Genomic DNA, 26,143 nt, shown 5'->3' with positions numbered 1-26,143 from the left:
CAGGACACTGAGACTTGTTTGAGTTGTGTTACAGTTAACCTTTGTTGTATACAAAACACTCAGACTCAGTGGCTAAAAGCCCACCACCACAGCATAGTATTCCCTGTACGCTTTTGCTAATTTCACTGGCCTCACTCATGTAGATTCACTCAGGTGGCATTCAGCTGGGATGGATAGTCTCGGGTTCTTTTTTTTTTTTTTAATGTATATTTATTTTTGAAGGAGAGAGAGACAGAGCATGAGTGGGGGAGGGGCAGAGAGAGAGGGAGACACAGAATCTGGAGCAGGCTCCAGGTTCTGAGCTGTCAGCACAGAGCCTGAAGCAGGTCTCGAACTCACGAGTTGTGAGATCATAACCTAAATTGAATTAAGATGTTTAACCGACTGAGCCACCCAGACGCCCCGGGGAGTCCTAGGTTTTGAGACTTGCCTGGTAGGGCTGGAAACTTGGGAAGTCCAAGCCCTTCTCTTCATGTGGTGTTCCATGCTGGGCTTCTTCACCTGATGACAGAGGATCCACAACGATGAACACAACAATTGCAAGAACTTCTACAGTGTTACCTGTGCCAAATTCTTATGGTCAAAAAAGGTCACAAGAAGTCCAGATTTAAAGGATGGAAAAAGAGATTCTACTTCTCAATGGGAGGAGCTGAAAAATGGTATAGTCATTTTTTTTTTCAATGCACTAAAAGTTGATTGCCTCCCAAACAATAACCTAATGAAAAGATATGCACTGGGTGTTAACACTCAATTTACTTCAATTTCAATAAGTTTCAATTTATTTAAAGAGAATAAATTAATTTTGGCGAGTTTAACACTTTCTGATTGATTCTATGCATGAGAATATCGATATGAGGACAACTAATTCAGTAATTAATAAAAACATCTTCAGTTAATCTCCATTTCTGTACCTTTACCTTTTATCTTCTGTACCTGTACACCCTGAGGCTAATGCCTGTCCATAATTACTGCAAGAATGTGCTACCTCATCCACTGCAGCCCAATGATTTGCATATTGTAGACTGCTGCCTTTTCCACTTTGTTTCATTTACTGGAACATTTCCATCTCATTTACATCTTCTAGAACTATGTTGAAATTTCTAGCTGCTGGTGACCTCTCACCCAATCTCTTCGCTGGTTGTGTTATTCATTTCCACTGTGTCCTACGCTTTCTACTCTGTCTCAAGGGGCTGCAAGCCTGCGAACTACATTTCTAGAGTACTTTGCTTCAAAGTTTTTGATGTCATTTCTGTTCTTTTAATAATATGCACTCATAAAAAGTTACAAAGGAAAAGAGAAGCAGAAACCATTCCTCGAACTGCAGTTGCTTTGAACTCTAGCAGGCGTGTGCTTCTGCAGCAGCTGGATCCTATGTTCCACTGCCAGCCACTGGCTTGGGGGTTGGGAGCAATTGCAACCCTGTGAACTTGTGTGGGTTTCCTGACTTCTTGACTGCAGTTTGCTGCTGGGTGACCTAAAGAACTAGGAGCTGTTTATTCCTGATGTTTGCTTTTGAGCCTTTGGAGTTATTTTGTAAACTGTATCAATTCTGTATCAATTCCCTTTATACTTGAAATCCCTAGAGTTGTTTCTGATCTCCTAATGGGTACTTGGAGTTATTTCTTTAAGTATTCCTTTATTGTAATTTTAATTAAGTCAGGAGGAAAGGAGGGCAAATGTATGCATTCAGTCTGTTGTTTTGAATTAGAAACCATTTACATTTATCACCTGTTTTGCTCAGTTGTTTGAGGTTTTTATCCTATATACTTTCTCAAGAAAAAAGTTAGGACATACAAAAGGGTATGACATTGAAAAGGTAATTTCTTGATTTTTAAAAATAACCTTAATCTGATGTCTCATGGACATTCTGATAGCAGCTTTCCTAGGAGAACATTATTCCTTCCTCTGTGATGGACAGTTTCTTGTGTCAGCTTGGCTGGATTTTAGTTCCCAGTTATTCAACCAAACACAATCTAGGTGTTGCTCTGAAGATATTTTGTAGATGTGGAAAAAGTCCATAATCACTTGACTTTAAATAAAGGAGATTATTCTCAGTAATTTTGGTGGGCCTGAAATAATTACTTGAAGGACTTAATGAAATCTTCCTGAGGAAGAAATTCCAACTGTGAACTTCAGCTTCAGCTTCCACCTGAGAGTTTTCAGTCTGTCCTTGATGGATAGTCCTCCAGATTTTGGTCTCGCCCAGCCTGCCCTCATACCCCATAATCCTGTAAACCAATTCCTTGCATTAAACCATCTATCTATGTATCTAGCCAGCCATCTAGCTATCTAGGTTCTTATTCCCTGATGGTACCCTGTTACAACCTTTAAGCCCCAAATTGGAAAGTCACTATTTCTCCATATCCCAACCAAACAATGGGATTTTGTCAAGTTTTAGTCTTTTTTGCCCATTTGTTCTCTAGATATTTTATAGTTTTATTTTTATTCTTAAATCTTTCATCTATTTAGAGTTTATTCTGGAGTACAGAGTGAGGAAGATTCAAATTTATCTTTTTTCAAGATGACAGCTCAATTGCCCAATGACATTCATTAATATCTTAAATCCCTGTGTAGATGTGAGAATACTTCTGGGGTTTCTACTGTAATACTGTTTTAAATTTTGAGGCTTTATAATATATTTTAATATCCAATAGGGTTTTCCCAATTTTGTTACTTTTTTTAGCTTGATATTCTTGGTTTTTGGTTTTTTAGCTTTTTCTACAGAAACTTTAAGATGTACAGCTTCATTAAAATGTACTGGTGTTTTTACTGGGATCATACTGAATTTATAAAATCAAGGAGAATTGATATCATTATGAAGTTGAGTTTTCTTAATTACAAATATGGAAAATCTTACTATTCATTTAAATCTACCTTTATGGCCTTTTAGTGTTTTTCATTTAGGTTTTGTGTTTTTCTTTTTAAGTTCATTTCTAGATGTTCTGTCATTTTGCTGCTATTATAATTTCAATCTTTGCTTCTTTTATAGCTTTGCTTCCTAACGTTTATTCTTTTTACATGATAAAGACAATTGCCTTCTGAACTCTCAGGTATTAAACTAAATCTTCTTACTTTTTGTAGAACTTTTATAATGGATTCTTTTCAGTTTCCAGGTACATGATAATTTCAGCTGCAAGTAGTTATAATTTAATCTTTTCTACTTTTTATTTTTTAAATCTTTAATTTCCTTTTTTTTTCTTTTTTTTCCCTTTTGTTATCAACACTGGCTAACACCTTTAGTAGAATGTTACATTAAAATGCTACCAGAGAACCTATTCACTGTATCAATTTCGTTAGTTTAAATATTTCCAGTATGTCCCTGTTCACTTTAATGCTGGCATACTATTGTAAGGAAGTATCTATCAGTTCTTATTTTAATGAAGATTTTTAATTTTTTAAATTTTATTTATTTTGAGAGAGAGAGTGAGAGTGTGTATGCGTGTGAGCAGGGGAGGAGCAGAGAGGGAGAGAAAGAATCCCAAGTGGGCTCCATGCTGTCAGCACAGAGCCCAATGCAGGACTTATTCTTGTGAATCATGATATCATGACCTGAGCCATTATCAAGAGTTGGAAGCTTAATCGACTGAGCCACCCAGGTGCCCCCAAATGAAGCTTTTTATGAGTTGGAGTGCCTAGGTGGCTCAGTTGGAAAGCATCCAACTTTGGCTCAGGTCATGATCTCAGAGCTCCTGAGTTCAAGCCCTGTGTCAGGCTCTGAGCTGTCAGCCTCAGATTCTGTGTCTCCCTTCCTCTCTCTCTCCCCCTCCCCTGCTCACACTCTGTCTCTGTCTCTCTCAAAAATAAATAAATATTAAAAAAAATTTTTTTAAAGTGAAAACGAGGGCTAAGTTTTTGTCAAATGGTCTTTCAGTATCTATTGAATTGATCACACAGTTTTCTAGGTATATTAATAAGATAATTTTTTATTAATAATTTTCTACTGTTAAATTATCTTTGAATACAGGAAACAAATCCCATTTGTTTACGAAATAATAAACTTTCATTAGCCTTCCAATTGTTTTGCAACAATATTCATAAGTGAGATACAACTGTCTATTTCTTTTTATTTATTTATTTACCCACGTTTTTCTTTAATGTTTATTTATTTATTTTGAAAGAGAGAGAGAGTGTAAGCAAGGGAGGGGCAGAGAGAGAGGGAGAGAATCAGGCTTTGTACTATCTGTGCAGAGCCCGAGGCGGTGCTTCAACTCAGGAACTGTGAGACGGTGAGTTGAGCCAAAATCAAGAGTCTGACACAACCAACTGAGCCATCCAGCTGCTCCTGTCTATTTCTTTTAGATCAGGTTTGTTTTGAGGGTTGCAATTAATTCAGGTAGTAGATTTTGTTGTTGTTGTACCAATTATTCACTACCCATCCCAGTGAAGGATTATAATTCCTCGCCCCATTGGCATCAGTTTGGCCTTGTTACTTGCTTTGACCATCTGGGCAGTTGTGACATATGCTACTCATCAACAGAAAGCTTAGGAACCATCAGCCTTTTCCTTTTGCTTGTGAGGCCAGCATATCTTTCATAGCTGATGATCCTTTAATCTGAGTTCCCAAATGAAGAAAACATGGGATATATAAGCAGTCAACTGTCCAGACATGGAATATGAATGAGGAGTAAATATTTGTTCCTGTAAGCCAACATTTGGGACATTTACTAATGTAGCATAACCTTCTGGTTAAAATTATTCTTTAGTATTTAATCATGTTTGCTTGTATTTTTTTTTAATGCTTGCTGGTATTTTAATTGCAGGCATTTCTCCCATATTTATTCCTGATGGTTGCTCTTTGTATACATGAAGGAAACTGATTTCTAATATAGCTCAGGGGAAAAATATTAGAAAGTTCTCTTCCTTTTCTTGCCACCTTGAATTACATGATAATTTTCCTTGTGAAGTCATCTGAAACTGATACCTTTTTTGGAGGGTGCAATATCTCTTTGATAGTTTTAAAATTACTTTTTTGTAAAGGAGGATTTTCTTTCTACGCTTTTTATCTTTCATTGTCAGTGGTGCTAATTTTCCCAGAAAATCATTGATTTATTTCAGATTTTCATCTTTGCTAATAAAACATAGCCACTTTCGATTTAAATAATTTCCTCTGCATTTTTGTCTCAAGCTTTAAAAAATCTTTATTTGTATAGAAAAATAGGTGAATGACTTAAAATTAGCATCTAAATTTGAAATTTTAACATTGAAAAATAAAAATCAGTACTTATTTGGGTCAGGATGGAGGTAAATTTTATTTTTTATAGTTACATATTACAGGGAATACACCTTCAAGTGTTAAAAATCTATTATCATATATGTCATTAAGAATATGCTTCAACTTGCTTGGTTTTCACCTTTTCTATCTCTTATAAAACCTCCACCTTGAGAAAACCTCATTAATATATCGACACTGGTGATATGAGAGGAAGATGACAAAATCTCTTCCATTGTAATTGTAGAAAAATAGAGATAAGCAGTCAAATCAAAGATCAATTTGGAGCAGGTTTAGCAGTAGAGAAATATTGATTCACCATCCATGTTTTAATCAGTAACTCGGAGGGTGACAGAAACTTTACTTAAAATTTGCTGCTCTTAAAAACCTAGGTGAGATAAATAATTATGATGGGTCATAAAATGAACATTCAAAATGACCTCAATCAAAATGAGTGAAGGAGGTCAAAAGTTACAAACATCTGGTTATGAGATAAATCAGTCCTGGGGTATAAGCTACAGCATGTTGACAGTAGTTAATCCTGTATTGTATTTTTGAAAGTTACTAAGGAGCTGGATCTTAAGTTCTCATCCCAAGAAAAAAATCTGTAACTATGTGTGGTGATGGATGGATGTTAGCTAATCTTGCTGTGGTAATTCTTTTGTAATAAATACACACACCAAATCAATATGTTGTACATCTAAAATTGATACAATTGTATGACGATTAAATCTTGATAAAAAAAAAAGGAAAAAATGGCCTCAATTGTTTGGAATACAAGGCTGAAACAAGTAAGATGCAATTTAATGGGATGGAGGGAAACATCAGTATTTTGGTATAGATAACGAATTGTCACTCTATGGGATAAGGCTTAGCACCAGTACAGTGATGCAAGTTTAATTCACCATTACCAACATTCGAGCCAGCATTGTTTTGTTGGTTTATGCTATTTAAGAGTTACCCTGTTCTTAGTTTGAACTAATAGAAATGCAAGAAACATATCATAAGAGATACATATCTGACTATTCTCTGTGCTAGAAAGACTCCTTTGGAAATACTGTATTCAGTTTTTAGTCATATTTTAAGAGAGAGACTGAAACCTGCAATTTGTCAAATAGCTATCTGGACTGTGAAGCTGTTATAGAAACGATATCATGAGAAGTATTGGAAGTGTCTGAAAATTTGAATGTGAAGATTAAGACTAAAGGGAATTTCTCTTCTAGGAAGTTTTACATGAATCTCCGTGTTTGTCCAAAGATCCGTCTGCTAAGCCTGTCCCACATAATGCACATTCATTCATTCATTCCATCAAGAATTATATGGAATGTCTGCACATACCAGGAGCTGTTCTACACTTTAGGGCACTTAGTGTGAGGGAAACAGACACTTATGGAACTGACTCTGTGGGAGTCACAGACATTAAACAGGAACACGTTAGTGATAAGTGCCATGAGAAAGTAAAACGGCATGATAATGAAAAGTAACTAAAGAGGGAGTGATTTTTATATCTTAGTTATGAAAGGTCTCTCTGAAGAGGTGACATTTGACACAAGATGAATTACAGGAAGAAATCAGCCAAGATATAGGATTGGCATCTCCCTTGCACAGGGATTTGGGAGGGCAAAGGTCTTCTCTTGTAGGAATGAGTTTGGCTTGTGGCAGGAGCAAGGGATAGAATGGTAGGTGATGAAATTGGAAACATAAGCAGGGCAATTTCTTTTATTTTTATTGTAGAGTGACAGAGAGAGTGTGAGCAGGGGAGAGGGGCAGAAGGAGAGAATCTTAAGCAGGCTCCAGACTCAGAGCAGAGCCCGGTGTGGGGCTCCATCTCACAACCATGGGATCACGACCTGAGCCGAAATAAAGAGTCCAATGCTCGATGGACCAAGCCACCCAGGTGCCCCAGGGCTATTTCTTGTAGAAAGTTTAGACTATGGTTACGAGTTTAAATTTTATTCTTAGTGTCTGAGAAGTTCATGGAAGGTTTAAACAGGGAAATTCCATGATCAGATTTGTAAGCTACAAGGCTGCTGTAACTCAGGGGGAAGTGTGAAAGAAAGAAACACTCAGGGGTGCCTGGGTGGCTCAGTCGGTTCAAGGTCTGACTCCTCAACCCAGGTCATGATCTCATGTTTTGGGAGCTCTGTGCTGACAGTGCAGAGCCTGCTTGTGATTCTTTCTCTCCCTCTTTCTCTGCCCCTCCCCTGCTCATGCACGCACATGCTTGCTCTCTCTCAAAATAAGTAAACTTAAAAAAAATTTAAAACAAAGAAAAGAAACACTTAGGAAGCACTTTATTTTTAGCATTTTCCATATTAAGTAGATGTTGTTTGCTTACTCATATTCATTTTCCTCTAAACTGTAGCTTCCTCAAGAGCAAGAATCATATCTTGTTTATTTTTGTGTGGCCAGCACCCAGAAAAATATCTGGAACCCAAGACATACGCAATAAATGTTTCCTTGAAGATTTTAATGTTATTATCTCTTAAATAAAAAAAAATAATATTTGGAAGCTGGTGAGATCTATTTCTGTCACAGAAATGGTAGCAAAGAAAGCCAGTTTGGAACAACAGCACAGTGAAACCGACATAGAAGCAAACAATGAGGTGTATTTCTGTTCCCTTTTATTCTATCAGCTCATTCCAGCTTATTCCTGATTGTCTTCTGAATTTGAGTGTCACGAGTCAATATCTGAATCCTTAAACTATTTTTCACCTTTTTTATTAACTGGTGATGACTTATTTCTGTTACTTTCAAAAGAGAAAGAGCCCTAGGATTAATTTTTGATTTCTACTTACTTGCTGAATGATTTTGGGCAAGTTATTTAACTTCTATAAGTTTTAGTTTTATATTCCTTAAACCAGGTTTGATAAAAGTACAATATCTGATGAGAATACAAATTCAGATAATGCAATTAATCGGGTTCTTCTCTGTCTAGATTCCATTAGTCATACTACGTGTGGAAGGTAGCCATGATGGTATTTGGATTGGAATGAAATGCCAGGTGAGTTAATGACAAGCTAGCCCATTTGGATTTCTTCATCCAAGAAGGAGAGTGAGTCTCCAAGTCCCTAGCACTTTCTTAGCCCAATTGCCCCACATCTGTTTTACCAAATGGGCCCTGAAAGATTCCTGGAACTGATGCCTATGACCTAGAAGTCCAAACTATCATTGTCAGACACATGGTAATATTTAAGCCAGAGTTGATAGCTGTTACTAGATGACACCAAGCTACAATTGGGACCAGCATGGCTGGTCCATCTCAATCCTTTCCCCCCTCTCCCTGATCCGCCTCATCGGAAATCTTGGGCAGGCTCAACCTAATCATTTAATTACACTTCTACTAATATTACTTCATATGTTATTCAATTGAAAATTTTATACATCAATTATGACATTATGGTGGGGTTCTGCCATAATAAAGTCTACCAATACGGTATCAAGAGAATTAACTGAGATTATATATGTGAAGTTCTTGTTGTTGAGCATTAAACACTCAATGACTGTGAAACTGGTATCAATCATTAGTATTATAGTCCTCAAAATTATGGTTATTACAGTTGGAGGATGAGCAGTAAAGGAGTTGAAACTCAACATGGCTAATTCTAATATTTCTTATATAGTTGGAGAATAGAGTTAATACAAATGGCTGAAGTGATAATCTGTGAATTTCACTTGTATAAGTTACTTTTTTTTACTCTTCTATCCAGATCAATTGTGAGTTGGATGCATATTTAATATTTTCAAAAGAAGAATTGGCAGTGAGTTTGTTCTGTTGGCATTTTTGCTTCGACATATGCTCTATCTATGCCCAGAGATGGTATTATTTTTACCTTCTTGTCAGCATACTGATATCTTTTATAACAGCAAACATTTCAAAATATGAACTTTTGGGATTTAGTTTATTCATTTTAAAGCAGTCATCTTTTAAATTTGTATTCATTTCCCTTGATATATGAAGTCTGTAGATTCTATGCTACTTAGGATTTGTAAAGCAATTATTAAAAGTCTTTGATATTTATAAAGGATCTGAAGCTTTCAGAGTGATTATTGATTACCCAAATGAATCAACCTATCAGGCCATAATAAATATTTAATATTTTCTTGGAATGAAGTAATGCATTTCATGAAATTTTTTCATTATATTGTTATTCTGGTTTTAAAATTTCTCACGTGTTGTTTTGCAATTAGATGTAATCTGCTTTTTGAAAACAGATATTTTTGGTTCTTATAGCATATTTGTTATTTTAAATAAACCAAAAATATAACATAGTTAATAACCACACATTTCTCATTTAAATCTGAATGGTTTTAAATTTATCTGTTAGGAATTTTTTGGTGTCTGATATTTATAAGCAAGAAAAATATCCTTCTTTCTCCCTTCCTTCCTTCCTTCCTTCCTTCCTTCCTTCCTTCCTTCCTTCCTTCCTTCTTTTTCTTTACACAAAAACAGGTTTGGATGTTTTCACTGTTCTAACAATGTCAATCAGTACAAGTCACTTCTCAAAAACTGATTGGTTCAGATTAATATTTGTAAGAAATTTGTTAAGCACTAAGTACAAAGTGCTGTTACCTGTGTCTATGGAATCAATGTCTCCATTAAAAAACTGCTGTTCAGTGATGGAAACATGGACCTATTCAACAATGAAAACCTTTACAATGCAGCAACTTCATTCAAATAGTAAAACACTTATGATATATTCTTTGTGTGAACAGGTCCAAGAGTCTTTGAAGAATGTAGTCACATTAGCAGCACTACCCATACACAATTAAAAACTGTGTAAATATTCTGTGTGCTATGACAGATTAGGATGTAACAACAAAAAGGACATAGTTCCTACATCTCAGAGCTTGTAGTGTGAGAGATAAGTGCAAAGCCAATCACATAAAAGTGCTGTGATAATGAAAACATCCAGAACTAAGGCAGTACATAGTGAATATATAACACCCTATGTGTTTATGTCTATGTATGTGGAGAGGGGATAAGTAGGAATTTGCAAAGTGAATAAGTTGGGAGGAAAACATTTGTAATAAAAATAGAGTCCATAAAAATGCTTAGGGTTTTGAAAAAGGTAGTTGGAAGAGTGGGATGAAGGGGAAAGAGAATTATGTTAAAGAAACTGAATAGAGCTTTAAATAAACATTGATGAATAAACAAATGAAATAGTTAAGGGTGTTAGACCAAGTGAAAGAATAAGAACTATGAAAAAATGCAAAATTTTTTTAAAAGAATGGGAGGAAAACTCAGAATAATGCAAAATTGGAAATTAAAACACTTATGAATTAAATGTTTAAAAGGTAAATGTGAAAATGAAAGATATGACTGGAAAATGTATTTCATGGGCACTCTTGAGTATTACCTTAAAAATACATTTCATTGCAATATAAAGTTTAGGAAAAATTGGATAGATTTATTTATCACAGGACATCTCAGAGCCGTTGATATGTGAATACACATTGTGATTCTTGCAGAAAGAAATACACTATGGCAGCTTTTCCTACATTTCTTGACTACACATTTTTTTCTTACTAGAATTTCCAGGGATTAATATTCTGAGAAACCCAATGAAAAATGCTATATTAACAGAGATGTATCAAAAAATGGAGCAGAGATGGGGAATAAGAAACCAACTTTACTTGTATTCCCTGAATTTGACATTAATTCTCCCTGGGCAAACCCCTTTTGGTTTCAGTCACACCTTTTCCTACCTACTTTCCAGTCTGCCATAATTTATTTTTCATATTTTCAAGCATAAAATCCCATTATGTACTATATGTATTCATGTGTGTATATACATGTACATGTGTAAGTACATACATTCATACATATATGTAGTGTGTATATACAATGTATATATATGTGTGTGTATACATATATATATATCTTGCATCTTTGGTCCTCCTTAAAAATCAGTTTTCTGAGTTCAAAGGTAAATAGTATCAACAATTTTGACAGCAGTTAAGAGTAGTATATGACAGAAAATATAATGAAGACCTTCTTTGGTTTAAAGTAAAAATAAAAAAATATATAATATACAAAAAATATAATATACAAAATATAATGTGGAAAATGCAGTAGGAATATTCCCTCAGTCTTCAAACATATTACCACACAGAAACTCTTAAGGGATCAATAACCAGAGTGTTTATGCATGCCATATGGAAATATTTCCTCTGCAGTGTGCCTGCATTGCTATTTAAGTGGAGAATAAATGTTATGTTAGCAATATTTTTATATAGCCTAGAATTTTTTTATTTTTTTCTCCATTGCATCTGGATGGCAAATAAAAGATAAAATTCAGCTAGAGAAAAAGTTATTTATATAATCTTACACAATGATATGATTTTAAATGAAACTTTTACAATTTTACTCTTGAAAGAATAAGCAGCTTTTGCTTTTTCAAAAATAATAAGTTCAGCACATAGGTAAATATGTGCTCCGACAACAAGAAAAAATATTTTATGGACTGTTATTCTATAACTTTAAGCCAATGCTGGACATAACAATGCATTTTATACACTAAAATGATAATTCAAATAGGAAAATTCAGTAACTTTGGAATTTCTAAAGCTATTGTGCTTGGATGTCTGTCCAGAGGATTTTCATAATGCACCAATTTCTTTTTATGACTTTTATCTACCAAATAAGAGTAAAGATGAAAATCATCTTAACACTGTTAACTTTTCACATTATAAAGCACTACATATTATAAAGCATTCTTCTCAATCATAGAATAATTGAAAAAACAGGAAATTATAGAAAGAATATTAAAATTGTACACATCCACTCACCCAGTGTTAACCATTCTTAACATTTGCCATATTTGCCTACATATGGCTTGGATATGCACTGCTGTATTTATCATGCATTATAGATACACAGTTTTACTTTGCAGCACAGCATCACTCTGTATGTATTCCAAGCCACATAACATTGTTGTTTTTTCCCATCAGTGGCACTGTAAGGAGAGTCTCATGTTTACTCAGACATAAATCCCATATTCTACTACATGGTATCCACAGCTTGTTTCCTTTCCTGACTCTAGCAGCCCTTTCATGCTGTCTGTGACTATCACTTCTCTTAGGTAATGTTGTTGCATACTGTGCTGTAATCACACAACAAATCCTGCTCCCTCCTCCATGGGACCCTATCAAAACTGATTTCTTTGAAACTTTTGAGAAGCATCCTTCTATACTCTAGGTAGTAGGGAAGAAAAGACCTTTATCTAAATCCCTAAAATTATGTTTTCCTTGGTGTATTATTAAACTTCTGAGGTCTGGATTTTAATGTTATGCAGATTTTTTTAATAGAAAAAAGGTTTTAATTATGGTTGCAACTTCTTCCCTCCATGAAATGAGAGAGTAGGGCAGGAGTTACATCTAATTGACAATTCTGTGTAGTGAGAATGGCCTCTCCTCTCACACCCTAAAAACTTTGTGACTTTCCCAAATTTATGACTTTCTGGTGCAGAAGTATACCTTTGTCAGTTCTGTACCTCCAGGGTCGAATATCATGTTTGGCATATAATACACCTTGAAAATGTGTGTTATTTGTGTGTATGTGTGTGTGTTGGGGTTGGTTAGCATTTGTGTATACATATTTGTGTGTGTGCATTATTTTATTATTGATGATTGGTGGTTATTTTTTTCCTGAATAAATGTTGGTTATATTGGTTAAAAATGTAGAGAGAAATATATATCTTGTTTTAGTAAAAAGAAGCATTGACTCTTGCTAGATGTAGCACTAAATCTTTCTCCAGGTAATTTCCATATATATTAAGACACCAAGGCACTCATATTATGGAGAGAAATGGGGTTCCTATTGTTTATCTGAAGATAGAGCTATAGTACAGTGCAGGTGCAAAGCTATGCCATGATAAGAAACGTTATATAATAAGAATGTACAGCTCCTGCTCAGAGTGAATTACCATTAGGAAAATCCCTAAAGATGTTTTCAGTGATGTTGTCCTATTCATCTTCTTTGAGAGTTTAGGAAAGGGGACATTTATCGAAACCTTAGAATTTGGCCAATTTATTTCTTGGAAGATAGAAAAACTACTCTTAGGAGAACTATGTTTTACTGAAATTTCTACTTCTCCTTAATTTACTTGACTTCTTTTCTATTGAATAAATTACACTCCACAGAGATCTTGGAAATTCTTTTAATGACTTTGGGATATACAGCTGGGCTCCAACTCATTAAATAGTTCTGTCAACTTCTACCAAATAACTATGTCTAGTCCTTGCCCAATGAGTGTTGGAAAGTTCTAGAACTACCATCCTTTTTGGGGAGTACAAGTGATATATGCTTGTTTCATCCTCAGAGCAACACCAACCAGGGATTTCCCATATTATGCCAAACCCAGCCACCAATTGTTTAAAAGCAAAAAAAAAAAAAAAATCAAGCAAGTTTCCCTAAACAGCAGACACTGGTCAACTTATTATCTACCACATTTTGAAATTTCCTAAAAGCTATCATGTAAGCATAGATACATATTTTAACGTTAGCCATGATAAATTACATAAAAGATATAATTTACATTCACAAAATATACAGCTTTCCATTAATAAATATGTATTAGATTTCTTCTATATATTTATAAGATGTCAAGCATTAATATTTCTAAGTTAAATATCACCAAAAAGAGTGTCCTAGTTAATCTTTTATGATTGTAAAAATTAAAGGCAGAAAAGATAAAAAAAAATGTAATAATACTAAAATTTGTCTCAAAACACACTTTAACTTTTACTCAAGTGAGTCTTGATTACTGATTTCATACTTCATAAGGATGAACAACTTTCACTTAAGCTGTTCAGTTATGTAGTGGCTACCCCTGAATCATTGGACATCCTTCTGATTTCTCATCAAGTCATCCTTTTCAATGGGAAATTGATTTTTGCCCCCTGTTATCATCCTTGAATTGTCTTGTAGGTGAACCTGAAACTCAGCTTTTTGAAGTCAATCCTGTCAAGGTTAGTGTTGTTTTGTAAGCATTAATGAATATATGAGCACATATTGTCGTCTAACTCTAATAAATAGAGCATCAATGGAGAATCCTTAACTCTAGGAAACAACTGGATACAGGAAGGTCAAAAAGGTCAAAAGGTCAAAAAAGGAAGAAGTGGTCTTGCTTTGATTCTATGCTAATGAATGAACTGGCATTAGAAAATCCTCTACTTGTATGCACCATGCCAGGATCCCTGAGATGGCAACAGTCTATACCCCCAAATGGAATGCAACACACATTTCTGTCTGCTCATATTTTCGGGGCCCCCAATCTGATGGTTGCCAAGCCAACTTCTCAGCAAACAAAAAGACAAACAAGGCAATAGCTGTCCCTGAGAGATAAAGGACGACAACTAATAAGCACCCTAAAGCTAATTCACGAGTCACAGTTCAAAGATCTAATTCTTACAGATGTTTTTAACCTGACAATCTAAATTTGGAAAGAAAGTGACAATGTGAAATTTTACCTTTCTCTCTCAACCAGGCACCTCTATTTGAAATCTAGGAGGGTTGACTTTGATTAACTTTTGCCTGGGTCTGCCAGTTTTCCCAGGATCCTGTCTGCAGGCTCTGGAGTGAGTGCAATGTCCCAGCAGGTATTATCCTGGTTATGAGAAACTGTAAAGTAAGAAAAATAATTTTCCCTGTCCCCTTTATGGTGAGTGCTTGGCTGAGCTCCCTTTTTGTCTAGGACACCTCGTAAATGGATAAACCTATCTAGGTTAAACGTTCTCCACTGTGGCCACTGTAATTCAAGATTATCTTTGGTAAGATTAACCTGCTCGTTCAGGCTTTAAAAGAAATTTTATTCACCTGAGGCATCGCACTGGCGCCAGTCTAATTTAAGTCCGACTAGGTCCTTCCCCCGGAACTAGCCTGGTTTCTGGTTTCTGATTTCCGGGCCGGAACCGGTCCGGCCCTGGACTCGGTCTGGTTTTTAAGTCAGACCCGGGCTGGCTCTTACACCGGGTCCGATTTTTAAGGGGGACTCAATTTTTCTTGTGCCAGTTTTTGGGCCCGGTCTGGAAAAAGAAATGGTAAAAAAAAAAGTTTTCAAGCTCCTAAGGCAAAACTGTGAAGGATCCATAAGGACTTAGCTACCCCGTCTTGAAGCAGCGAGAAAGCGGCGAGCTCCAGGGGCCCAACAGGTACGTACGGTTGGTTGTTGGATGTTCCCGGGAGCTGACGGGGCCTTGTTAGGTTCCTTCTCAAGGTTACTCACAGAACTGTTGAATGATAAACTGAGGCATATTAAAATTTTTAAGTTTATTTGTGCAAAAATTGGGCAGCTTCCAATATAGCAGGTAGGAAGGAGCTCTGAGGAACTTTGCAAAATGAAAGACTTTTATAGGCAGAAGGGAGCAGGAACAAGGAGGTTATGTTAGGCACAAACAAACAAAAACAGCAAAAAAAACCCAGATTGGATATTGCAGTTACTTTCCTTTGGGGAATGGCAGGCATCTAGGAGGCAGATTATTTAAATAACACTATTTAGGTGAATCCTGATTGGTTTTAAGTTTGCTTTTCTGGGAAAGCCAGAACTGTAATTAAGTTAGGTCTCAGTTTGATGGAGTGGGACTTAGCATAAGCTGCCCCGTTTGGAGCCTGTTGTCTGGTTTTTAACACCTATATGGCTTATATACAATGTCATGCTTAAAAGAGAGTTTTATTACAACGTGTTAGAATGTTAGTGCCTTTTTTGTACGTTTCTCACCGTAATTAGTAAATTTTTTTCTTTTAAAGTTTATTGTTTTGTGAGAATATGAAAAAGATCCACCTATATTTTTCTGTAAGACTAGTAGAATTTTCTCTGCATCCTTTATTGATGTATCTGTCTTTTCGCTATCTGTTTGGAATACATATTTTTCAGAGATCCTATTTAACTGGTTCATCTCTGAATATTCTGTTGGATTCATCTATTTGTATATTATAGTGTTTCTCAAATTGTGTTTTTTTTTTATTAGAGAAGATGTCGCCTTAGCCAACATGATTAGAAATAGTATTTTCTCGATAATAATTTAAGAAGTGCCTGGGTGACTCGGTTGAGCATCGGTCACACTCTTGATTTCAGCTTAGGTCATGATCCCAGGGTCACGGGATCTAGCTGGATGACAGGCTCTGTGCTGAGCATGGAGCTGCTTAATATTCTCCTTCTCTCTCCATACTGCCCCATTCCCCTATTCACACTCTCTCTAAAAACAAAACAAAAAACCAAAAAACAACAACCAAAAAACTGGTTACATCAATCATAAAAAATGATTATCATTAAAAAATCCTAATTATTTTAATTTAAAAGATATGAATGTGCATTTATTTGCAGTCTGTTGAATGAGATCTTAGGCTTTTTCTTTGACTATGGTTTTATTAATTTTGTGTCATTGGTTTTGCATTAATGATGCTTATATCTTTCTTTGAAATAGGGCATAACCTTTTCTCATCCACAGAGTTGAAAAGATTTTTTTCTAGCAATTTACATTTATTATGTTTTTCTAAAACATTTAGTTTTCATGGCAATAATTTTCTTTTTGAACACACATTTCATGGGTTTACATAATATGTAATTAAACTAGGTAATTATTTAGCATCAATAGGCATAAACAGTTCTGAGTTTTTAGTTTTAAATACAAGTCATTGGTTGTGCCTTTAGTATTCAGACAGCATCAGATGGTATGTTTGGTGGTGAAAGAATTCCTTAAATGGGTAGATTATTTAAGAAAGGATATTTGTACTTGTGTTACAATCATCTGGGACTCTTGTTATAATAAAATGGCATATTTCCATGCTGTAGTCCTGACCTAGAAAATCAGAATTTTTAATGTTTGACCCACAGGAAAATTTCAGACTTAACATGAATTCTAGGTGATTCTTCTGCATTATTCTTTATTTATACCAAGCTAATTTATGTAATCTTTTTATATTTTAATATTCTGCAGGGTTCCTCCCTCAATTTTCTTTTCTTGATGTTCTTGGCTAGTTCTGTATATTTGTTTTAACAGATCAAAGTTAAAATTTTACTTTCAAATTATTTTGTTTCTAGTCATAACTGCTTTAATAGATTAATTTGGAGACAATTAACATCTTTACAATGTAGAATTTTAGTTTCCACAAACAAGTTATGAGTTTCTATTTATTTAAGGCTTTTAAGTATGAGTCATTAGGGTTTTAAAGTTTTCTTTGTATAAGCCCTACACAATTCTTGTTAAGTTTCTTCCTAAATGTTTTATCTTCTTTTGTTATCCCTATTGGAAACAAGATCTATTTATGCATTAAATATTCTAATTCACTTTGGTTTATATATTGAAACCTTTCGCTTTTATATTTTGATTTTGTTATCCATCTCCTGATTTATATTTTGTCCCATTGTTTGTAATATATGTTTCAGTGTGTTGTGTTGTGTTTTCCAAATATTTAGTCATATCTACTACAAAGAATAATTGTTTTGCTTTTTCCTTCTCACTATGTTTCTTTCTTTAAAAATTTTTTTTAATGTCTATTTATTTTTGAGAGCGAGAGAGAGACAGAGACAGAGACAGAACATGAGCAGGGGAGGAACAGAGAGAGTGGGAGGCACAGAATCCGAAGCACGCTCCAGGCTCTGAGCTGTCAGCACAGAGCCCGACGTGGGGCTCGAGCTCATGAACCATGAGGTCATGACCTGAACCTAAGTGGGACGCTTAACTGAGCCACCCAAGCACCCCTCACTATGTTTATTTCTTGTTTCTCATTTTAACTGACTTCCAGAATGGTACTCTGCTGTTCTGCAATATGGAACTAGGTCGCCACAGGGACCTTGTTTACTCCTCCTGTCTCTGGCACATGGCTATGACTCTTATCAGTCCCAATTAATCATGCTGGGATCTTATAGAGCTGCACCATTTTCTTCTTGAATATTCTTCCCTGAAGTATGGAAGGTTATATCCTCCCTCAATTGCTTCACAGAGCTTCATGTTTAGCAGACATTTTTCTTAGTTTGTGTTTTGAGTTTGGAGTGGTTTATCTTATTTAATTGAAGATGCTGTATTTTTTATTTTTGTTGAGTTTTGTATAGAGTATAATTACTTTTATCTACTTAATTGTCACAGGAAATATTCTCCATAAATTTTTTAAAGATATATGAAAATATATTGTTTGGATTTTAATTTCTTTTTTCTTTTAACATAAATTTACACAGTCAAATATGTAGAATTTTTCTTGGTTTATCAATGTCACAGAAGGTTGCAGAATGTAGTTAATTGCTGAAGCTGGACATGGAAACAGGAATTCGTCATGCTATTCTCACTGCTTTTGTGTTTATAAATTTTCAAAATAAAAAAAATGTAGTTCTCTCCTTTGAGATCTGTCAGATCTTTACCAAACATTTTCTCCTCTTATGATTTTATTTTCAGTTAATTCTTTCATTAATTTGAATTAATCTTTTTGTGTATTGTTACGTGAATATATATTTTCCCCCTCAGAGAAGTTTACCAATAATCTCAGCATTATATATTGAATAAACTTCACACACTCTCTGTCATTTTCCCCCAACAGATTTATGATGCTACTTTCATTGTTGTCTAACATCATCATGAAGGTCTGTTCCTGGAAATTTAATTTCATTCCATTTACCTATTTTTCTTTCAATTCTTACACAATCTATTTATAGCTTTTGCAGTTTTAATTATTTTTCATAGCAAATTTCCCTCCTTTTCTTTTTATAAGTTTTCTTTAATCTTTTAATCCATTCACACTTCTTGATAAACTTTGGAACCATTTTGTCAGTTCTAAAAACAACCACTTTGGGATATGATTAAATAGCATTAAACCTACTTAATAATTTGAGAAAACTCTTAAAAGTCTTCTCAGCTGGATGCAAGGTGTGGTTTTCCAGTTACTCCAGTCTTGGTTTTAGATGCTTAGCGAAATTTTATAGCTTTTTTTTCATATATGTCCAGCATATTTCTTCTTAAATTTACTTTTTATGTATTTTATACTTTTTATTAGCCTTGCAAATTATAGATAAGATAGATGTAGGTATAGATATAGATATATTTATAATTACAATTTCTACTTTGTTGGTTTTTCTTGGGTTATACAGCACCAATGACTTTTTTAAAAATGTTTATTCATTTATTGAGACAGAGTGGGGGGGAGCATTAGCAGGGGAAGGGCAGAGAGAGAGGGGGAGAGAGAAAGAATCCCAAGCAGGCTCTGTGCTGCGAGTGTAGAGCCTGATGCAGGGCTTGAACTCACAAACCCTGAGATCATGAGCTGAGCCAAAATCAAGAGTCAGATGCTTAACTGACTGAGCCACCCAGGTGCCCCACACCCAATGATTTTTGTAAGCTTCTTTAGTGTATAGCTCTCTATTGATTCTTTTATCAATTTTCCTTTTGTTTCTAGAAGATTATTTTTTATTTCTTGCATTTACTGGAAGGATAGCCATTTTCAAGGAATAATTGACTTTTAATTTCTTCTTGATATTATTCATTGGGGAAGGGTCCCAGAATAGAATTATATTACAATGATGATACTGGGTAAACTTTTGCTACCTGTTTTAATGGATGTTTCTCTAGTGTTCTGCTGTTAATTATGAGGCTGTAGGTTGACTTCATGTTAACAAAATAGTTTTAAACTTTTGCTTGCTGTTTGTTTATTGTTTTGAAATTTAAATATTTCAACTTTATCTCATGTCAAAATGTATCTTATTTATAATTTCTTACTTTCTCATCAATTTTATATTTATTTTATCATTCTTAATTTTATATCTTTATATTTACCCTTTATCTTGATTAGACTTATTAGAAATCTGACTATTAATGCTCTTTTAACAGAAAAAAATCTGGTTGTTAGATACACTATTCTGCTTCTTTTTTAAGTTTATTTATTTATTTTGAGAGAGAGAGAGAGAGAGAGAGAGAGAACATACACAAGTGGGAGGGACAGAGAGAGAGGGAAAGAGAATCCTAAGCAGGCTCTGCACTGGCAGCACAGAACCCAATGCAGGGCTCCATCTCACAAACTGTGAGATTGTGACCTGAGCCAAAACCAAGAGTCAGATGCTTAACCGACTGAGACACCCAGGTGCCCCTCTGTTACTCATGTTTAATTTAGTAATATTTGCATTTATCTTTCTTATTTCCTTTTGTATTCCTTACACTTTTTTATGATCCTCTTTCCAACTTTTTGAGTTGAGCATTTTGATATTTGCTTTCATTTTCATTTACTTTTAGTATGATTTTGGCCACAAACTGAACACTTTGATAGTTAGCTTATCGGTTACCAAGAATTAGCCAAGAATTAAAGATAACCTGTCAAGTATTAATTTATTTAAGAAATCTTTATTTGGACTCTAATATTAGATTTTTCTCTTGAATATTATCATTAACATACATCTAGTATTGAGTTCTCTGTCCAACTACTAGAGGACACTCTATCCTTCCATACCTATAGTTAGAAAGACTAATTATTGCTGTGATAACACTGTATATTGATCAACTGCAAACTGGTATGATTTTTCAGCACAGAAATTTTTTTCCCCATTCAGGGATTAGAAAGTCAGCCATGCAGCTTTGCTTCAGGCTCTAGGTCAAGATCTGCCCTGCTTATAACTGTACACTATCACTTTTAGTCAAATTCAACTGGTCAAAGCAGGTTATATGGCAAGCCCAAATGGGGTGGATAATTATTCTCTCTCCACAGGAAAATGATGGCAAGAGCAGGGAATGAAGAAAGAATTGTGAGACAGTAATATAGTTGACCTCAAGCATTATGATGGAACAAATGCTTTACTTTCCTGATCTATTTTTAAACAGCAGAGGTAAAGACCAAGAAGGCTAAGCTTAGAGTTTAGCAAAGAATCTGATGAGGCACCTGCTTATTATAGAATTAAGGACTACAGTAATTCTTACTATAATGTGGTTTAGTAGGGAAAGAGAGTTAATAAGGAATTCATTCCAGAACCCTAGCTAAAGTACCCAGACTAAATGTTAGTTTATAAACTCAGGTGTGGAAGAAATATCACATTTCTTTATTTCCTTATATTGAACTGTATTAGACTCAGTCCCTATGCTACTTTGGGATTTATATCACAATCATAGTTTAAGTTTTCCTTATCTCCTCACTGAAGATTATAAGCAACTTGGGAAATTTATGTGGTTCCCAGAAAGTATTGCAAGGGTCTTTACCAAGCCATCAGAATTACTCCAGATAGTCTTATTATTCCACAAGCAAAGAGTCAGAAGGAAAATACAACAAAAGGTTAACAATAGTTACATGTAGTGTGGGGGTGCACAGATGGAAGATGAGATTGGAGGGAGGGAGGGGACATATTTTTCTTTTCTATGTATTTCTTTTCTATGTTTATGTGTAGTTTTTTTTTTAATCATTTTTCTATTCTCAATATTTTTCAAGTAAAAAACAAAGATAAATATTGCACTACTTTCATAACATTGTTATGAAGATTAACTAAATAATACATGTAAAGGGTTTAGCACAGTGTCTGCCTCATAATAAACTCCTTAATCCACTGTGTGGGATTTTCCTACTGTTAACATGGTTATATCAGAGACTGTATTTCCTAGAGTATCCTTCCTTGTGTTCTACCAGATTAGAATTGTCTAAAAGTGAAGTTGCATGATATTTGAGAGGCAGAAGTGAAGCAACAACTATGCTCTGAAGATCATTGTGGGTTAGAGATCAGGAGGGATTGATGTACTTGGGTGGACAGGATCCATGCCTATTCCATGTCTAGAATCTCTTCAACTCTCCACCACCCTCCTAATGCAGAGCAGTGAGACTCACTACAGCATGCTTGATTATGAACTCACAGAGGTAGTGGCCATAGAAAGGGGATCAGTTAGGAAAGAATGGGACACTGAAAATTGAGTTAAGGATTTATAACAGATTCCAATGAAATGAGTTGCCTTGAACCCAAAAAGACTCTTAAGCTTTCTTCTCTAGTAAAAGTAGCCATTCCTCCCTAGTCTGAAGTGTTTATTTTTCCTTTCCTTGGAAAACTAAAATGGCCTGTTATAGTTGCCTTGTAGGAGATTGTTGATCCTTTTAAATATCTACCTCTACCACCTCTCATTGCTTCTAGACCTATGATTGCGCTCAAGTTCTGGCAGGCTCCTAGGGGTCAGACACAAAATGTGAACAATGAGGAGGTGCCATAAATACCAAAAGAGTTGCTACATTCTGCCAATTTACATCAACAAAACTTGAGGAATATGTGTGAAAATGGAAGGAATGTTCTATTTAATTTGGCATAAGTTGATATGAGTGCACTAAGCAGAGATTCTGGATTCAGTGTGTTAGCTTGAGTATCTGGGAGTGACTTTACGAGTTTGTTTTGTTTATTGACTAATGTCTAGACCCAAAATTGGACTATACTGCAGTGTACCTAAAATACCAGAATTTTCTTGGAATAATGTAGAAGAAGGTATCAGAAGGCCCAGAGAGATCAGAGTGCTACAGTGGATTTATAGAAGGTATGCTCACCAACTTCTTAAATGTGTCTCTTGGGAAGGTCAGGTGGACCTCCATTCTCCAAGATTTTGAGAAGTATATAGATGAAGGAAGCACTGACATACTGGATATCCCTTGGCACTTTGTATGTAACTATTGATCTGGCTCATGCTACTTTCTCTACACCTGTTAGGAAAGAATGGTAGAAGTTTACTTTCAGTTGTCAAGGACATTAAATACTTTCACTGTCCTACCTCAGGACTATTTCAATTATTTAGCCCTCTGTCATAATCTAGTGCACAGGGACCTTGATTGTTTCTCTATTCAACCGTATATTACTTTGGTCCACTGAATTGATGATATTTTGTTTGGACCTGGTAGGCAGGAAGTAGCAACTATTCTATATACCTTGGTAAGACAAATATGTGACAGTAAAGTGGGAAATAAATCTCATAGGAATCCAGGGACCTTCAGCCTTATTGAAGTTTTTAGAGGTCCAGTGGTTTAGGGCATGTCAAAATATCATATTAAAGATAAAGGACAGATGTTGCATCTAGCCCTTGGTACCACTAAGAAAGAGGTACAATGCATACAATGTTTATTAATTTTTAAATTTGCCATTATATCAATAGAATTTCTTCATATTCCTGAAGAGTATGATAGAAATGCTACATTATATAGATGTACTACAATTACTTAATGACTTATGCTATGAATTACTTATGCTGTTTTTGCCTATTATAAAAATAATTCAATGCAAATATAAGTATTAAATTCAAATCAGTTGTCATCTTTCAGAATCAGTTTTCACTAGGCCAGGTAACCCCTGCATAAATTCTCAGATTGTCATATGTTTCATTTCCCTTCTTGCCTTTTGCTTTTCTAAGTTTGGTAGGACATTCTAATTCTAAATCTTAGGGAGACTTTTCATCTGTTATTGCTAAAAGTAAAAATGCTAATAATATTTTATTTCAAAAGTATATTCTAAAAAATATACAGAATTTTTATTGATGTTGTCAATAATTTGATATGGAACATTGTGGAATGTGACTTAATTATCATTCCAGATCAAAGTCAAATAAAGCATGAAACACTTTTTATACTTTATCATCTTTGTGTATCTTTTATGTATTCAGGATAGTGGGATAATAAACATTCCTAAATTAGTGATAGAATAAATGCTTTGGTTTATTGTAGCTACATTATCAAGTAATACTAGAGCTTAATTACCCATTTCCTAAAATCATTGTATTTTCTGCTGATAGCTGCTTGGCATAGAGCAAAAAATTCTTCCTGTCTTTGAAAAGAAATCAAAGGATTCACATCAGGCATCTAAAACTTGAGAACCTGCAGTGAGAGAATCATATAAACTTAATAAGAAAATATCCTCTGACAAGTAGGATTTCACCCACACAATTGAATGATCATGACAAGCTGTGATCAATAATATCAAATGTCCCTGGGACTGTTTCTTATCCATTGTTATATTTCTGAAAAATGATTTATAGTTCTGAATACAGTGACTTCAAAGCAGATTTGAGGGTCTTGATGAAGAAACAGGAGATGGACTTACTTATATCTCTAGGGCATTAATACCTAAATATAATCCATATAGAATTTTGCATTAGTGTGGACATCAATGTGTATTTAATTAGAAGATACTAGATAGATGATAAATATAGATTTTCTGTAATTGTTATTCACTTAATGCATGCTACAAATTTATAGTGGAAAAGAATAGAAGAAAAAAACCTTAGAATCTGAAATATGCTAGTTTTGTAAACTATGTACCTTCAGTGTTAATGTTAAAAAAAATCATTGGCATAAGGTAAACTAACATCACCACCTGTAAAAAATATTAAACTACAGTAATATTAATGGTAACTATTAGCTCTATAAGTGGAGAAGAGTAGGGAAAATACACTCAAAATATGTAGTATCATAATAAAATACATTAAGGCACATCAAGATTTCAGTCACCAAGATATTGGTTTCACATGGAGTCATAATTAACTCATATTTGTCTCTTCTGTACAGAAGTTCATAAACAAGAGGAGTTTTCATTCACAACTCCTCTTCTGCCAAATTCCAAATGAAATGAAACCAAAGCAAGTGCACTACAAAATTTGATTCAAAGGAAACTTCAGACACTGAAGCCATTAAGCACACATTTCCTAAATAAAAAATGAGTTGTCTGCATGCTGTCTTGACACGGTCTGCAAAGTCTCCCTGAATAAAACAGCAGCTCAGCAGATTGTCAGAGAGCTCCTGAGATAAACAAAAACCAAATCAAACTCCCCTCTTCCTGTCTTTCCACCATTTCAGCTTCATCTTGACAGAAGAAAAATGCTTCTCCACTTTCAAAGAGATCCTCAAATATCGCCACACAGCATATGGGCATTGCCTTTGATTTGGAATAGGTTTTCAAAACCTGGGAAGTAATGCACTGACTGTATTCAAAAGATGCCTGACTAATGAATCATTTAGGAGTTTAAGAATTAATTACTTTTATTAGATTTATCAACCCCTGGCAATTAAAACTCAAATTTCAGAAAAGACTTTAGGGTAATTGTAGTTGTTAAGAATAAAGAGTCTGGAATTGAACAGTTGGGTTTAAATACTATGCATACTTGGCTTGTCTGGGTCTCATTTTCTTTATCTTCAGTGGGAATAATGATAATCTTTACCTCACATAATTGTCTTGAGTTAAATTAGTTAATATATTTTTTAGAACAACATTTCATGCCATGTAGTGAATTTTATGTGTGCTACCTTGAACATGGTGATTATTATAATATTACTATTATAGTTTTGCTTTTTTAAAAATTCCTGGGTATTTTCAGTAACCTGTATCTCCTGCCACTGTATAGCTATCTGAGGATCATTAGCTATGTTCTATCATTAACATAGTTTATAAACCTCTTTCTAGATTTCTAGGCCTATGATAAACAATGTGTATATTCACAGAGATGAGATGGGATGGAAAGTGAGCAGCAGTTGGTGTCCCTAGATTTTAGAAAGTCCTAGAAATAAAAACTCTGTGCTTCTGTTTTTTTTAATATGAAATTTATGGTCAAATTGGTTTCCATACAACACCCAGTGCTCATCCCAACAGGTGCACTCCTCAATGCCCATCACCCACCCTCCCCTCCCTCCCACCCCGCAATGTGCTTCTGTTTTGTAAGACTATTTACTTACAGGAAAAACTGTGAAGTTAGAAGATTGTTTCAGATTTTCTTCTGTGGTGGCTGCTCCTTGCCATCCCCTGAAACTAAGGTTTGAAAGATGCTCCTGTCTTCTTAGAGCCTGTTATGGTAGGTTCAGCGTCTTGACATCAGTGTCCTGCGTCTTGACACATGCTCTGCATCTTTCTCTTGTTCTTCAATTCATTTGCTACTGTATCATCCCCAGTGGAACAAGTGCCCAAGTGCCATGTCTCTCAGAATGTTGCCTTCTCTTAGAGAATGCTGGATTATAATGTG

The 26,143-nt window shown here is 34.8% G+C and overlaps 1 long non-coding RNA gene across 2 annotated transcripts in view; it reads left to right on the top strand.

Moving 5' to 3' along the window:
• The first annotated feature begins 15,116 nt into the window (after positions 1–15,116).
• Positions 15,117–26,143, top strand: part of LOC113602890 (uncharacterized) — a 551,376-nt gene continuing 540,349 nt past the window's right edge. For both annotated transcript variants that reach the window (XR_008300378.1, XR_008300377.1), the window contains exon 1: positions 15,117–15,364. This is a non-coding gene — a long non-coding RNA (uncharacterized LOC113602890). The remainder of the gene's footprint in view (positions 15,365–26,143) is intronic.

This window comes from Acinonyx jubatus, chromosome B4 (assembly GCF_027475565.1).
Source record: "Acinonyx jubatus isolate Ajub_Pintada_27869175 chromosome B4, VMU_Ajub_asm_v1.0, whole genome shotgun sequence".
NCBI classification, from domain to species: domain Eukaryota; kingdom Metazoa; phylum Chordata; class Mammalia; order Carnivora; family Felidae; genus Acinonyx; species Acinonyx jubatus.
Note: the sequence above shows the minus strand (reverse complement) of the source record. Positions and strands in the feature narration are given on the sequence as shown.